This window comes from Pinus tabuliformis, chromosome Q, assembly GCF_031772625.1.
Source record: "Pinus tabuliformis cultivar Carrire ecotype Pingquan chromosome Q, CPIR1, whole genome shotgun sequence".
Lineage (NCBI taxonomy): Eukaryota > Viridiplantae > Streptophyta > Pinopsida > Pinales > Pinaceae > Pinus > Pinus tabuliformis.
In genome coordinates, this window is record NC_142296.1 from 319,318,364 (window position 1) to 319,333,947 (window position 15,584).

Sequence of the window (15,584 nt, forward strand, 5' to 3'; positions counted from 1 at the left end):
GCAGAAAAGGTGAGGGAAAATAAAGGGTTAGAACAAAAGGTGAAATCATTAGAAAAAGACCTCACATTTGATAAACCCTTAGCAGATATTAGGAAGATTCTTTGGACCAACATCACTCAATCAATAAATGATGTTTGGCCATCCATACAAATAATTTTTGAGCAGATTGATTTGGTAAAGCTAGCTCTTGAAGAAGTCCAGAGAACTAAGGAAGAATTAGGAAGGATGCCTAAGGAAGCTACCAGACTAATCAATTTTTTGAATACCAAGAATAAGTACCAGCTCGAAGAACTGGGCATTGGAGACAGAACAGGGACTATTCTGGAAATCAAGAAGGTTTTAACTAAAAGGTCTTTAATGCAGAATTTGGAAAGGAGATGCCTAAACATGCAAGAGGAAATTGATGATTTTATGCAGAAATTTGGCATATTGCAGAGTAAAGGACTTCCCAGTCCTTTAGTTATCAATGAAAAATTGATGACACAGATAGACTATGTTGACAAGTTGGCTAAATATGCAGACAACTAGGCTAGCTCATCTGCTAGTGTAGCTGCACCAAAAGCAATACCTACAGGCAGAGTTCTTTTTTACAGTCTAGAGAACCTATTCTATGTGGAGCATGAAGTAAAACATCTGTTCCAAGTTCAGCCTAATTTTTTCAAATACACCGAAGCTAATGAGATCCTTAGAAAACTTCAAAGGACTAGAATACCATAAGAAAAATGGTGGACAGATATGACAGAAATTTTGTGATTTACCCTTGGTAAAAAGGTAAATTTCCATTTTTTTACCATAAGTCAATGATGGTAACAGAAGATGAATAAGGATCAAACAGGTAAAGAGTATCAGTAAGAAGATGAAAAGAAAAGTAGCCAGCACAAAATTACAAAGAAGACAGTAAGATGCCAAATCATAGGGCCTGCTTCTAGCACATACACAAGAATAGGGAAAACAAGCCATCAATTTTCCTTTATCTTCTATCTACAAGACCATCTGTCTCTAATTTCATGTAACATATAGTTAGTCATCCTAGAATATATCTCACTTTGTCATGAGATATTTTTATTGTATGTTTTTGTATAAATACTCCCTCATTCAGAGTATTGAGTGTGGATTCTCAGACATTGCCATAAAACTGATTACCTTGGAATAAAGTGTTGTTGGACAAATCTTGCATGGTTGGCTGGATGAAGAATTAATTCAAAGGAATTTTCACAAGATTCATGTATCAAACACCGGACAAATAAGTATATTATATCTCATGTGTTATTGTTTTCTTGTTTATTATATCAATTGTGTTTCATATCTGAATATTAAAATGAAAAAGAATAATTCAGAAAGTGCTTAAGTGCAATCTGTCTTCAATCGTTTTTATTCTAAATGTTTTCCTCTAAACTAGCATAAGTAGTGAATTCTTAATTGCTCTTGTTTCCTAGTTTACTCATTTTGATCATTTAGCAAAAAATCCTTAATTTCTTTCTATTGGTGATCATCCAAGTTCCCTCCTCTTAAAATATGTTGAAGGATTCTTAATTGCCCTTCATCCCTTTTAATTCCATTCCATCTTTTCAACTCTCTATTTGCTCCTTGTTTAGATATCTTTCCCTGTGAAGCCATCCTTTATTGAAAAGCCAAATCTAGTTGAGCTATCATTTTTTGACTCCATTAGCCCAATGGCCTAAAATATTCGGTCCTACCCCTCTGCTATTGAATTTCACCACCAAACACAATCAAAACCCCAAGCTTTCATAACTAGCCTAATATCTATCTAAACAAAGCTAAATCCTAAAGAGAGAGCCATCTCTGGATACAGATTGGCTAGATTATGTACCTAAAAGTTGGTTTGTGGTTACCTCGGACCCCTTTCCCTCTTCTTACAACTTCTGGGAAAATCTGAGTGATAACACAACCAATAAATATGGAACAGTTGAGCTTGCAGCATGATGAGGTAGTGGCGTAGAACTGATAGATTGTGCAGGTAGTCGAGGACACCTGCTAGATGGTCTAGGAGTTGACCATCCTAGTAGAAGACCCAGTGGAGGCGTGCATCTAGAAACTCATAGTAGGGGTGCATGAGGCGAAGGAAGAGATTGCCATGGTTCATCTAGAGCTCAATCTTCATATAGCTGAGCTCCAATTGAAGGCGTAGCCTTCAACTCCGCTAGAGGTGAACGAACAACACACCAACACTATTACAACAGGAATAGCGAAGATCAACAGTGTAGTGAAGGACTGTACGAAGTTATTTGAAGAGTTCTTTGAGGTCCTCACCACTCTACAGGAGGGCCAGAACATACAACACTTAGAAGCAGAGGTGTGTGAGCTACAGGAGAAGTACGATGAAGTAAAAGGGACTGCACAGATGGTGGCCCTTACATAGAGGCTCGCGTGGATGAATTAGGAAAAATCGCTCAAGGAACAGGTAGCTGATGTGCGACATAAGGAAGTTTTTTCTAAGGTGCACGTACAACCATGGATTGATGAGGAATTCATAATTACCACCTCGATTGAAGCAAATCCCGCACAAATGCGGGGAATGCAGGAACAGATTCACAAAAGCAGTTCAGATGCCGCGGTCTCTGAACATCACGTCCAGGAAGTGCATCAGGCAACCACTCAGTGCACTGTTGATCTTTCTGTAGTCCATGAAGAGTTGGGGGGTATGCGCACAAAGATCTCTGCACTGACAAAGTGACTCGAGGGCAAGTCACGATGTTCGTGTTGGGGGCTTAATGGGTGTGGGATCCCCCAAGGAAAGTTTTGGGGCTTAGAGCCCAGATTTTGGTTATAAATTGTATCATTGATGTAAGGACTTCACATTTTGTGAGCGCGGAGCACGTAGCTTGTAAATGAGTCATAGGGTTGTCTGCCTTGATTTTTGTAATGTAATGTTGGCTAGAGAGATCTACCCATGGTCCACGGACGATGGAATTGTATAAATAGAGCGAGGCTATAAATTGTAAAAGAATCAATTGAATGATCATGGAATAGAAGCATAGTGGAAGATCTAAGGGTAAAGTCAAGTCTTTGGGTCATAGAGTAGGAGAAGGATCTGCAGCTAAGTGCACAGAGGGCTAGTAGTCTGAGCTGAGTGCGCAGACCCCTGTAGTTGAGTGCGTAGGGTGAGTCGATTCTGTAATTGTTGGAGCATTAATAAAGAGAAGTTTCGTATCAATTCTATGTATCTATTTCTTGTTTTATGCATTGAGTATATTGGGTATGAATTGCATCTTTATTGTTTATATGGTGTGTGAACATATATGATTGTGTTGATTAAGTAAATGTGAGATAAAGTATCTGTTTACAAGAAGTTAACTAACATTTGTAAGAAGATAAGTAAGGTACGTGGTGTAACTTGGGGAAATAGTGCAGATCACTGCCCTAGTAGCGCGAAAACATATCAGCCCTTGGTTAGGGCTACGTGCAGGTGATTATAACTGATCGCGAAGGTCTTGCAGGTCAGAATAGTGTGCAAAGTAACCTGCTTGAAGGTAGGCACAGTTGGACTAAATCAATACCTCAAACATCTCAAGGTTGTGGAAAATTAGTTGTAGCGTCCCCCCATACTACTTCAAGTGAGACTTCATTCCGCACTCGCAGACTGATGCCAAAAGGGCCAGTAGTGTAGGGATTTGTTTTGCTAATTAACTCCGAACCTGGGTCAAGCCCCATTAGGCCAACAAAAATATAAGAATTGAGCGTAAAATTTTAATAACCTCACAATTATTGATTCATCCCCCTCCCAATAAATAATTATTCCAATAGTTTGCTTTTGTGAAGCTTTTACTTTGTGGAAGACAAAATATGTGTATGAGTACATGGTATAGAGGGAACTTTATTTCATAACGATGTGATTAATTTCAAAATTATTTGCATTTAAAAATTATACATATTTAAGTATGCCAAAGAGAAGTCACATAGCGCTATGAATCGATGTGGGATGGAGGGTGTATGGAGGATGGGATATGTTCAGGAGAATGAGGATGAAAAGGGAACTTTCATTAATGTAACTATGAATAAATATCAAACTAATATTACTATGTTTCATTGTGAAGAGGTTTCTTGTGCAAATCTTTCCTTGTGCAAATATTTTACTGTTTGAAGGACAAGGTTCATAGGAAACTTTATTTAGTACTAATGAAATTAATGTTAAAATATTAATGTTAATCTATGTGGAATGAAGAATGTGCAGAGCATGTGAGGAAGGATTTGACATTTTCCTATTACATGTGTAGATTTTCTTAATATATAGATTAATGTTGGTGAGCACAAAATGGTGGTGCACAGGGAACTTTATTCAACATGGAAGAAATTAGTGTCAAAATATTAATGTAAATATCTGTGGAATGAAGGATGTATGGAGGATTTCAGGAAGGATTTGTCATTTTCCTATTATGTATGTGTAGATTTGCTTAATATGCATATTGGCATTAGTGGGTGTAGAATGAGGGTGCATAGGGAAGTTTATTTGGCAATGATGAAATTAATCTTAAACTATTAATGTTAATTTGTGTGGAGGATGTGAGGAAGGATCTAACATTTTCCTCTTACATATGTGTAGATTTGTTTAATCTCCAAATTGACGTAAATGAGTGCTCTGAGGCTGGTTTGGTTTTCCTTTTGGATTAGGTATGCATAATTAATTTAACTATTAATGAATCTTGAAATAATATTATTATGTTTCATTATGCAGAGCTTCCTTGTGTGAAAATTTCCTTGTGCAAAGCTTTTACTGTGTGGAGCTTTCTTACACGAATATTTCCTTGTGTGGAAATTTTACTATGGAGACAAAGAGGAATGTGTAGGAGAATGGGGGTGCAAATGGAACTTTATTCCCCATGGACAATATTAATTTTAAACTATTTTACATTTAAAACTATTACAAATTTAGCTATGTGAGAGAGAAGTGGCATAGAGCTATGAATCTCTGTGATGAAATTTAAAACTACTCTTTTGCATTTAAAAGTTTTACAAATTTAACTACGTGGGAGTATATTTGCAGAGAGCTATGAATCGATGGAGAATGAAGGATGTGTAGAGTACAGAGAATGAATCCATGTGTAATGAAATATGTGGAGATGATGGGGTTTGTGTGAGAGAACTAGGTTTTGTGCTAGTGACTATAACATTCACATGGGCATCAAAGTGTGTTGAATCAATATTATTTGACTGTAAAAAAAGCTTTCATCTATTGCACTATGTTTTATCAGATAAATTTCATGTTAGTGGATTTTTTTTAGTGTTTCCACACATTATTCTAAAAAATCCATGACTCACAACACAGTGGGCAATAAATAGTTGCTTAACATCAACCCTTTCAACAAGACCCACGAAGTGAGTGAAGTCTCACTAAAGACGCTAATGGGTGACTTTTGGAACTAGGTTTCCATAGTCTGACAAGAATATCTTATGGCTTACAATTCAATAATCCTGATTGACACATGTTACAATGCCTAACTATGGTTGTGGACCTTGAAAGGTGCTAACCCTTTATATCCATCCACTAACTTAATTCCATAATAACTATGCATGGTATATGACCTTGGATATAGACTCAGTATATTGAAGGAAAATTATAAGCCAAACTCTGACAATTCTGCTATTGACACATAACATTAATTAACACTTTCAAACCCTTTCAGTCATTTGGCCCTTCATGTTTATTCAAAAGGATTCAACACACAACATTACAAGTGCATACTAGACCAGGTCATCACCATACACAAAAATTACATAGCATAGTATTAACATAGACATCAAGTTTATTAGTCAGAGTTATAAACCATCAGCCTATCACAAGTGATACTATAAAATAACACAACAACATTTACATAGATGCAAAACAATAGGTTAAAGTAACATCTCCAATTAGTAATTTATATTCATATTCGAAGAAGAAGCATTGTATCGAAGATTACATTTTTATGTTAACAGGCTAGTCGACCTTCCATAACAATTCTACACAACATTGTTAACCAAACTGTAAACATCAATGTTAATCTCATATAACCAGAGACAAAAATAATTAAAACAAGGCTATGTGTCAGTGATAGACTTAACCACATACCCACATGTTACATCTAAAATATATATATCATATAAAGACTCTATGAGTCAACTTATTTTGTGCTCGATCATCCAACAATTTCTCAGCATTCCACCACCATCTACTGCTACTAATTCCTTCACCCCATCCCCACTTTGTCTTCCACGAGCCATCTTATAGCTTCTTGGAACCCTCTCGAATCTTCTTATATTTGCACCTAACCAATCTAGTTGTCCTGTGAAATTTTTGAGATATTTCCTTTATCCCCCTTAGTTGTCACATGCATTTTAAGGATTGTCTAAAATTTAACTTCCACCATTCAGATCAACTCCACCCCATCTCTTACTTCTTCAAAATATCTCCAACTATCTTCTCGCTACGATCTCCCAATCATTTCCATGCAATGCAAAATCATAACCATCAATCCTTTGCATGCGTCTTATTTCCTCAAATGGAACTATCAAATTTTTGTACGGTGTCCATCTTCGTCATGCTCTTATTCATGCACAAGACCTATGTTTCACTTTGTCTACATTTCTAGCCCTATGATGCACTCAATCTTATCCTTTCTACACCCCCATCCTCATTGTGGAGTCCTACAATGCCAAAAAAAATAAAATAAAATTATGGGCTACATCAAGCATCCAACAAAAAAAGTGGCTTATCCTCAAGCCACTTAGTCTTGCGTTGAATAAATATTCTCCTTCACAACATTTTGTAATGATTCCCGCGTATATTCCTGTTTTTCGATCATGGCTTTTATTTCCTCCATTTCGACAGTTGAATCCCAAGTCACAGCATTGAAGTCCTCACTATTTATAGTTTTCTCATTATTTAGAAGTTAATTCAATTCATTAATCGTAACCTAATCCTAGATATATTTCTAGGAATTTTGTTACTCGCAGAGTTTACCCATAGGTTCCCTAAGTCATGCCTTATCATGCATTACTTTCATTTTGTCAGTGGGGTTCATCTTCCCCACAATTTGACCAATCTAGTAGATTTCGTCATCTGTTTCATGTATTTTCTTAGTAACCCTTTTAACAACTGTAACTTCATAAATATGTTTCATAATTAATCTCCCTCCGATACCACATCCTGACACTTTTCTTCATATTTAGCCACCTATTCTCTCTTCGGTCGACTCATTTCCTCTCGATGTTGACCCTCTGATGACACTTTGGGCGCTGCAAGGAAAATTCCTTCTAGTAGGGGTTATAACAAAGGCTTCTAGTGTTATAAAATTTGTAAAAAAAACCTCTCCTACAACATCCATTTGCACTAGAAAATGTTTTAGCAGAGTTAATAACATAACTTCATCATGATTTAAAAATTTAGGCAACCATAGGTTTTAGTGGATGTTTCTTTAATAGTATGCTTAATGGAAAATAACACTGGTGCAGTACCACTATAAAAGAACCAATGTTGTAAATTTAAATAAAAGCACGAAGAATGGAAACAAACATTTAGAGCATCGGTGCATTCTATTCATAAAAGCACCAGTGCTTTAATAGTAAAAATGCACGAGCTCACACAATATATGATACCATGCATTCAGGCGTTGAATTCAAACAACACCAGTGCTTGAAAAGTATACAACCCAGTGCTTTTGTCTTTTTCAAATGCCTCAAGTCATACTTTTTAGCAATGACATCAGGGCTAGAAAAAAATATTACAGACCCAGTTCTTTTATTTAAATTTACAACACCAATGCTTATGAATTGTAGAAAAGCACTGGTGCACTAATAATATAAAATAATTAGTATTGTTAATTTGAATAATGCATGAGGGTTGGAAATAATATTTTGGAGCACCGGGGCTGTTATCACAAAACTAGACCCTGATAGGCTGCTGATTAGGAAGACTTTGAGTAACTATTTCAAACCAATCTTGTGGCTGAGGCTTAGCCTCCTAAACCTAAGAGGGCTCTCCCACTGGGTTAAAGATTTTAATTTAAGGATTAGATGGCTAACTCTATGGAAAAATCAAACAAAAGGTATAAATGGTTGAAATGTCAATCAACAAACATTCATTGGGTTATGGAGTTTGAGCATGTTTCAGTACAACAGAAAGATCAGCTTAACATGTAAGTCAGGGCATAAAGAGTCTTAATACATTAGCAAAACAGAGTCATAATGCCAGGAACACAGTTCATAAACACATGAAGGAAGTTAGAGCGCTGTCAATGAATTCTAAGTAACATGTGTCCATACCACTACAAGTAGGTAGATATAAAAGCCCATGATAGAATTAGACATTAAAACTCTCTCTAAATCTTGAGTAGTGAAGCCAAAATATTTGTATTAATATAAAACATACAGTCTCTTACAATAACATAGTATGCTTGTTTCTTTTGAAAATTGCCAACCATGAGGCATTCCACCTCTTTTCCTTTATAGATTTGTCATTACAATTTTGGATTCCCTGATCCAACATGAGGGGAATTCGAATTTCCTATCTTGACACCTATTCATTCCTAAAACAAACTATTAATTACGAGTAACAATTATCTAAGAGTCTTAGAGTCCTAATACAATTAGGAGTACAACTCCTTATTATGATAGTAACAACTTAAAGTAGGAAATAAATATGACATTTGACAGTTGTTCCTCCTTAACTTCAACCTTGGTGATGACCATAACCCTGCTGCTCGCCTTCAATAATTTCTTCCCCATCGGTCCTGAAAACTAGGAAACTGTCCCTTGTAGTGCAGTCTTGGTCTTCCATGATGTTCCTCAAATCTCCTGCTGACCAAACTAGCCCCTTTAATCATACAACACATGTTGAATTAGCCATAGAACCCTGCTCTTACACTTGTGCCAAAACTAAACTCCTTGAAGTTGCCTGAAGAAAGTCAAACTGGATGAGCTACGAAATGAATTTTTGTTTTTGTACCGCAAGGTTTAGTTCTTGCATAAATCTTTCATTCCTTGAATTTTTCTTTATTTAGGCTTTAAGCCTTCTTAAATGATATCCTTACATTTCTGCAGTAGCATCCTTCTTCAAAAATAACCTCTTCTTTCCTTCGAAGATTTACCAAAAATAACAAAACTGTACTGACAGTAGTTTCGTAGCGCGCTACAAAACTACTGTGCATGTCACCTGCAGCAGTTTCATAGTGCGTTATGAAACTATTGTGTGAATCGATTTACACAATTTTTCCCCAAAAACATTCTTTCTAAGGATTTTTCATAGCTGTTTCCTTATGTAAATATGCCACATATACTTGAGATCACCCATCTATGAAACTACTTCAAAAAGTAATATCTTTGTTTCAACCGAAATTTTACTAGGGCTTCATCACTTACTGCCCTGTTTATTTGAGCTGAGGCTGACCTCTAGGCTTGCTCAGCTAAATCTCAAGGTCTTCGATTTGTCTTTTCATCACCTTGATATTAGTTCTTAATCTGTCATTGATCATTCTAATATACCTTGTTTCCTTGATTGCAGGGATGGTCCAGGTGAAGTATTGAGCATCTTTGCCAACTACTTTAGGTTTTGGAAATTTTCCATATTCCCACATGGCTTTTATTCTTTTGAAATTAGCTTTTTCAATTTCATGTTTCCTTGCCCTTTTCTTAAGTTGAGCAATCTCAAGATTGGCAAGCTTTAATTTCTTCTTGACCTCCTCAAACTATTTTCTTCTTCTTGAGTATCAACTACTCTATTTCTGTCATCTTCGTGCATGAGTGATGGTTGCACTACTGGACCTATGGGCTCTTCACAGAATCCTGATATCTCCCTTGTGTCACTCACCTCTGGCTCTACCTCCTGTAACCTTTTGGACCGCCTAGTCATAGGCCTTCTAGGGTTAAAAAAAAAAAATCTGAAACTTGATCATCAAACTCTAACTTTTTGGAGGATTTCATCTTTTTTGACTTTCTCTCACCTAATTCAATGAAGTCTTCTTGGACCATAGGGGACTCCTCAATGTCGATTTCTTGGAGAGGATCATTCAAATTGCCCTTTGAGGCTGGGATTTCATCAGTGATCACTTTTTTACCCTTTTCTTTGGTTGTTTGGCTTCTAATTATCCTTCTTTGGACTGTTTCACCAATGGACTGCTCTTGTGCTGATTCCTTAATTTGAACTTTCTTCTTCTGTGACTGTTGAGGAGTATCTTGAACAATCAATGGTGTTCTAGTCACTGGGTCCTTAACTTGTTTTCTAGCCTCCAGCTTAACAAACCTATTTGAACTTTCTTCTGCATGGTGACTAATCACTGGTGATGATATTTCCTTAGCCCTATGGCTAAGTCTTGTTTCAGCTCTCAGACCAGACATAAAGAGAAATGTACATCACTCTCTATCTACCTTCTTAAGTTCATGTAAGACCATTAATTTAACTAAGCCATGATGGAACAATGATGTCTCACATGTCTCTTTATTCAACTGTATTTTATTAGACATCTTGCCTAAGCTCCGAAACATAAACAAAGGTATATCTAGAGATATTATGCCAGTGAAATGCAAAAGGAGTTTGAAATGGTAAGAATACACCTTGTGGTATCTTCCTTCACAGGTGAAATACCTTTGTATGCATGAGAGTAAGTTGGCAAATGAATCTTTGACATAACCCCTTGGCACTGCTTTAGTCAAATCTATGTCTACGAACTCTAGCTTCAGGAATATCTTGCAGGGTGCCATTTCAAACATGAAATTCTTAAACCACTTTTCCTGACCTCTACGAATTTCTATAACTAAAGATATCACTTCAGGAGAAATTGGCAATTCTAACACCCCAATCTTTGTATGTAAACCTGTGAAGTTAAGAGAAAATTCCTTAGTCACCTGGCTATGTCCTCCCTGTAGTTTCTCACAGAACCTCTAGCAACCTACTTTTTTGAAAGCTTCTTCCACTATTTAATCCTTTGTGAGAGCATCTAAGCCTCCAGGTTCAGTTCTCAGACATCGACCTGACTTGTGCTTCTTTCTTTCTTTTGACATTTCTCCTTTGAAATCCCTGTAGATAGAACAACTTGGAAGAAAATTCTTTGCTTAATTGAAGAGTTGCCTCGCTTGAATTTGATGAAGGGCTACCTCACTTGAAACCTGTAGAAGAATTTTGGTCTCTGCTCACCCTGGGTTTGTTTACTTCAAACTTAAGAATAGCATCAAGAGTCTCTTGCATGAATATGACCAAGATCACATGGATATGACCAGGATCAACTAACCCTTTCCTTTTTTGAAATTTGAAATGACTGCGGAAAAATGACCCCTAACGAATCTAAAGATGGATATGAATGGTTGTATGTGAGTGGTAAGGTTCATGGATTGACACCTAATGATGAAAATCTAACGAATTTTGGTGGATTTGATAGTTAGACAAGATTGAACATGAATCCCCAATTTCATAGCACATCTAGTGTAAATTTGAGGTTTTGTGCTACGAAAACACCTAACTACGAATCCCCAATTCCCTAGTGCAGTTATTTGAATTTCAGGACTTTGCGCTATGAAAATGCCTAGACAGTTTCATAGCGCGTTCAAAAGTTTGAAATGACTAGACACATGAAACTTTAAACATGACATGGGATCCATAAGGGGCCAAGCAAGGTTGTTGAACTTTATTTGATGATGGAAATGAGACTCTAATCCTATGACTTGGACTTAAAAACATAAAAATGACTTGATCATGTTTAACAAAAAAACTTTGGAACCATGCGGGCTGTCCAAAATTAAAAAAAAAAAAAAAAAATTATAGTGATAACAGGGGCATCGGTTCTATGAAATCACATATTATTTAAGAATTACAATGCATTGGGGTGCACAAGCTATGATACCAGGAACTGAGGTGCTAAATGCAAACAATAGCAGTGCTTGAAAAGTATAACGCTTAGGTGATTTTTTTTTCCAAATGCCTCGGTGCTGTACTTTTCAGAAAAGGTGTTGGGCCATGTAGAACAATATTGTCATAGAATTGTTTTTACGTAATATAACACACCAGTTACATCTTTTATTATTATAAATATCGTTGCTACAAATTTCATATTCAAACCACTATGCATTATTAATATATGATGTCCCGATATCCATTTTCTCTTTTTTAGAAAGATCGACTTGTGATAGTGGAATTATTGTGATTTTATCAAGAATTTATTCGTTGAAAAAACGACATATATATTATAAAAATATTCATATAAGTTAAATTTTGATTATTGCATTTGTATATGATGTCTAGACTAATTTGTTATATCAACAGATTTTACATCTCTTTACTATAATATTTAATCATCCATATATTTAATCAGTGTTGTGACATTTCATAGAGAGATTAGACAACACAATAAAAAAAATTAAAATGTATATTATTATATATAAATAAGAGGCTCTTTTTCATACAAAATAGGATAGTTATTGGTAACCCCTTGTCTTTCAATTGAGACACTATGTCAATTACATTAACCAAAATGTCTGATTTCCACATACAATTATTTCAAAAAATACAACAACTTGCATTGATATCCAAATAGATCATCTATCTTCATTGGACCTGATGTCGATTCTTGAGCTACTTCCATGACTTTTGTTATTTTGATGAATTTTTTAGTGATGGCATCGAATTTTTTCGTCTTCTTCAAGTTTCTTATGCAAACATAAAAATAAAGTGTAATGAGTGTATCTACATTGGTGAGAATAATAAAAACTGAAATAAATAATATACATCAATATAAATTGAATAGAAATGTACCATAGCAAGAAGTGAGTCATGAATTGTACACATGATTTCAAAACAAAATCTCATGCCTTGTTTCAACAACTCTTTTGTTGACCTAGTGCCATACCTTGTTTCTTGCAAGTTTTATACCCCATAATAAATCATAGATTTACTATAAAGGATTCTTGTGTTCAATAATTATAAACTTAGAGAATTAAAACAACATAGATACTTACAAATGCCAAAATTAATTTTTTGATATGCCAAAATATACTCACCACCCATATTTAACCCATTGTCATTCAATTTTTTTGATGGCTCTTCTTTGTATTTTAGCACCTATTTGAAGACATTCACTGATGCTTGCTGTAAAAAACTTAAAATATACAAAAATGAAATCTTAAGTTGTTATAAGGAAATATTAACAACTAATGAAAAACGTTGATATCAACCCTTTTCTTCCTTGTTGACCTGTTTTATGCTAAATGGGTTCCATCGTTTTTCTTTTCTACAAGAAAATACTTGAAAATTAATATTTAATGCTAAATTATTTGTTTATGATGATGACGATGATGATGGTTAACGTCCACTGAGACCAAACTTTAGTCTACTGGACCTAAAGAAAATGAGTTATTTAGTTTGATTTAATATTTTATTCCTATGCTCAAAAATATTGGAGAGAAGCCTCTCGAGCTCACTATAATTTTGACATCGAAGAAGGATAGGAAGGTCAGTATTGTAACAAAGATTATGAAACTAAGATCTAATGTGGTTGTATGCGGGCAACGCTAAGAGGAAATGATTTTCATCCTCGATGTTCATATTCTCATAGAGATGGCATATCCTTTCCATCCATGGTGTTTTAAGAACTACCCAATGACCCATTTCACTACGGAGCTCATGAGAGTTCATTCTAATATTGGCTATATTAATTTTCTTCTTTGCACTAGTTAAAACTGAGAGATACTTTTGATCTTCTGGGGTGGGGTTGATGACCTCCTTATAATATCTTAATTTTCTTTTAGCTGCTAAATCTTTCTAACACCATATTTTTTCTTTGAACTTAGAAGTAACAATATTTTTAATGTTATTAATGTTTTGCGATGAAACATTCTCGTCGATCTCCCAATCGTTTAACCAGGCCCTAGTGTCTTTATACCAACCTTGTTTAAGCCTTAGGTGGTTTTAGCTAGAATTTAAAGCTATCTTAGAAAGTCTATGGTCTCCTATGTTATTGAGTTTGTGCTTGTACAACAGAAGCCTAGTCATAGCTAGGCTCTCAATAGGGGGAATACCCACTTCTATAAGGAGAATAGGATAGGGTGTATATTTACCTAATAGAAGAATTCAATTATTACATACATTTGAAGCATGTTGTTGTTGAGATGGCTCCTCCTATGAATAAATTATGTCTATTTGTTTGACCATCTCCTTATACACTTTTGGGCATTCCTATTGGCATATTTCAAGTATCATATCATTGATCCTTTGGGATTTTCAGAATCTTCTTCAAAAAGTAATAAACCATTTTTATATAACAAAATTCATATCAATAAATGAATTGTTTGTAGTAATATATACATATAATTCTAGAAAATCATTTTAATTAGGAATATTATTTTATGAACGATTCTTTTTTTTTTTGTTTTATGATTTTTCTATTGCAAGCCTAAATATTCTCATTGACCATTATTCTAGAAACACTTCCTATAGTTTTAATATAACTTGGTTCCTAGAATGATTGGATTGATTTCTATATTGTAAGTGGGAAGTATGTCTACAAGTTCATTCCATTATATCCCTCATAGTTTTGTAAAATCTCCCCTCCCCCACCCTTTTCATTAACCTCCAAAACCACTCCAGATGAGCTAAGGACTAATTCATCGTCATTTACATGTTATATTTTATTTTTTCTTAGAATGACATTATTTTCCTTCGTTGTTGGTCCCTGTAGAAAATTAAGCATATGTGAGTTAATATATTGTTTGAAATATGTTGTCTAATATTCTTAAGTATTTTATTAATGAAAACTAAAAAAAAACTTAAATTGAGTGGTATTTTTTCATTCGCCTGACTCAACCTTTTGCAATTTTTCCATTAGGATTTTATGCTCCTCTAGATTTAGATCATAAATAACCTTATTGAGCTTGCTCATTTTATGGCTCTACATGACACACACTAAGAAATAGATATCAGTTACTTACATATAGTTCAAACATATTAATTTTGTAAAGAATTTACAAAGAACTTGTTTTTTCTTCTTTCTTGGATGCATTATCATTGTGCCAATAATTATTTTTCTTACTTGACTTCTTCTGAGACATTTTTTTATCAATATACAACCTGTAACATTCAATACAAACTCCATTAATAAATATATTTTATAAATAAATCACATAAGCTTCAGGTGAAAAGAATCTTGTAACTGGTGTGCTTATGTGAATAAATGCCTTAGTGCATTTAATTTATAAAACACACTGGGTGTTTAATTGTTTAGTACCAAAAACATAAAGTATTTTTTAAAAAAACTTTAAAATATGAAGGTGTGTTATATAATGATAAAAGCACCACCATCAAAGTAAAAAACAAAAAACATTAAAAAATAAACATAATTTTTTTTTACTTAACAATGCTTTTCTCATAGGTTCACTGTTGCACTATATTAAACATGATGCACCAATAAACATATGCTATTTAAAAAAATTGGATAGGGTTTATAGGGTTTGATTCCCATCAAAAACTGGTCCCCTTGCTTTACATGTTAAACACCTTATATATAGACATAAACCCATTAAATCTAAAATGCCTAGAATGAAAATCCCTAATTGTTAAGTGGTAGAGGGAGTTAAACCCTAAGGTGAAATTTTGTAGTCACATAATT

General features: G+C 34.7%; 1 pseudogene; it reads left to right on the top strand.

The window, feature by feature from the left end:
* Positions 1–2,527: 2,527 nt before the first annotated feature.
* Positions 2,528–15,584, top strand: part of LOC149219472 (magnesium-chelatase subunit ChlH, chloroplastic pseudogene) — a 133,761-nt pseudogene continuing 120,704 nt past the window's right edge.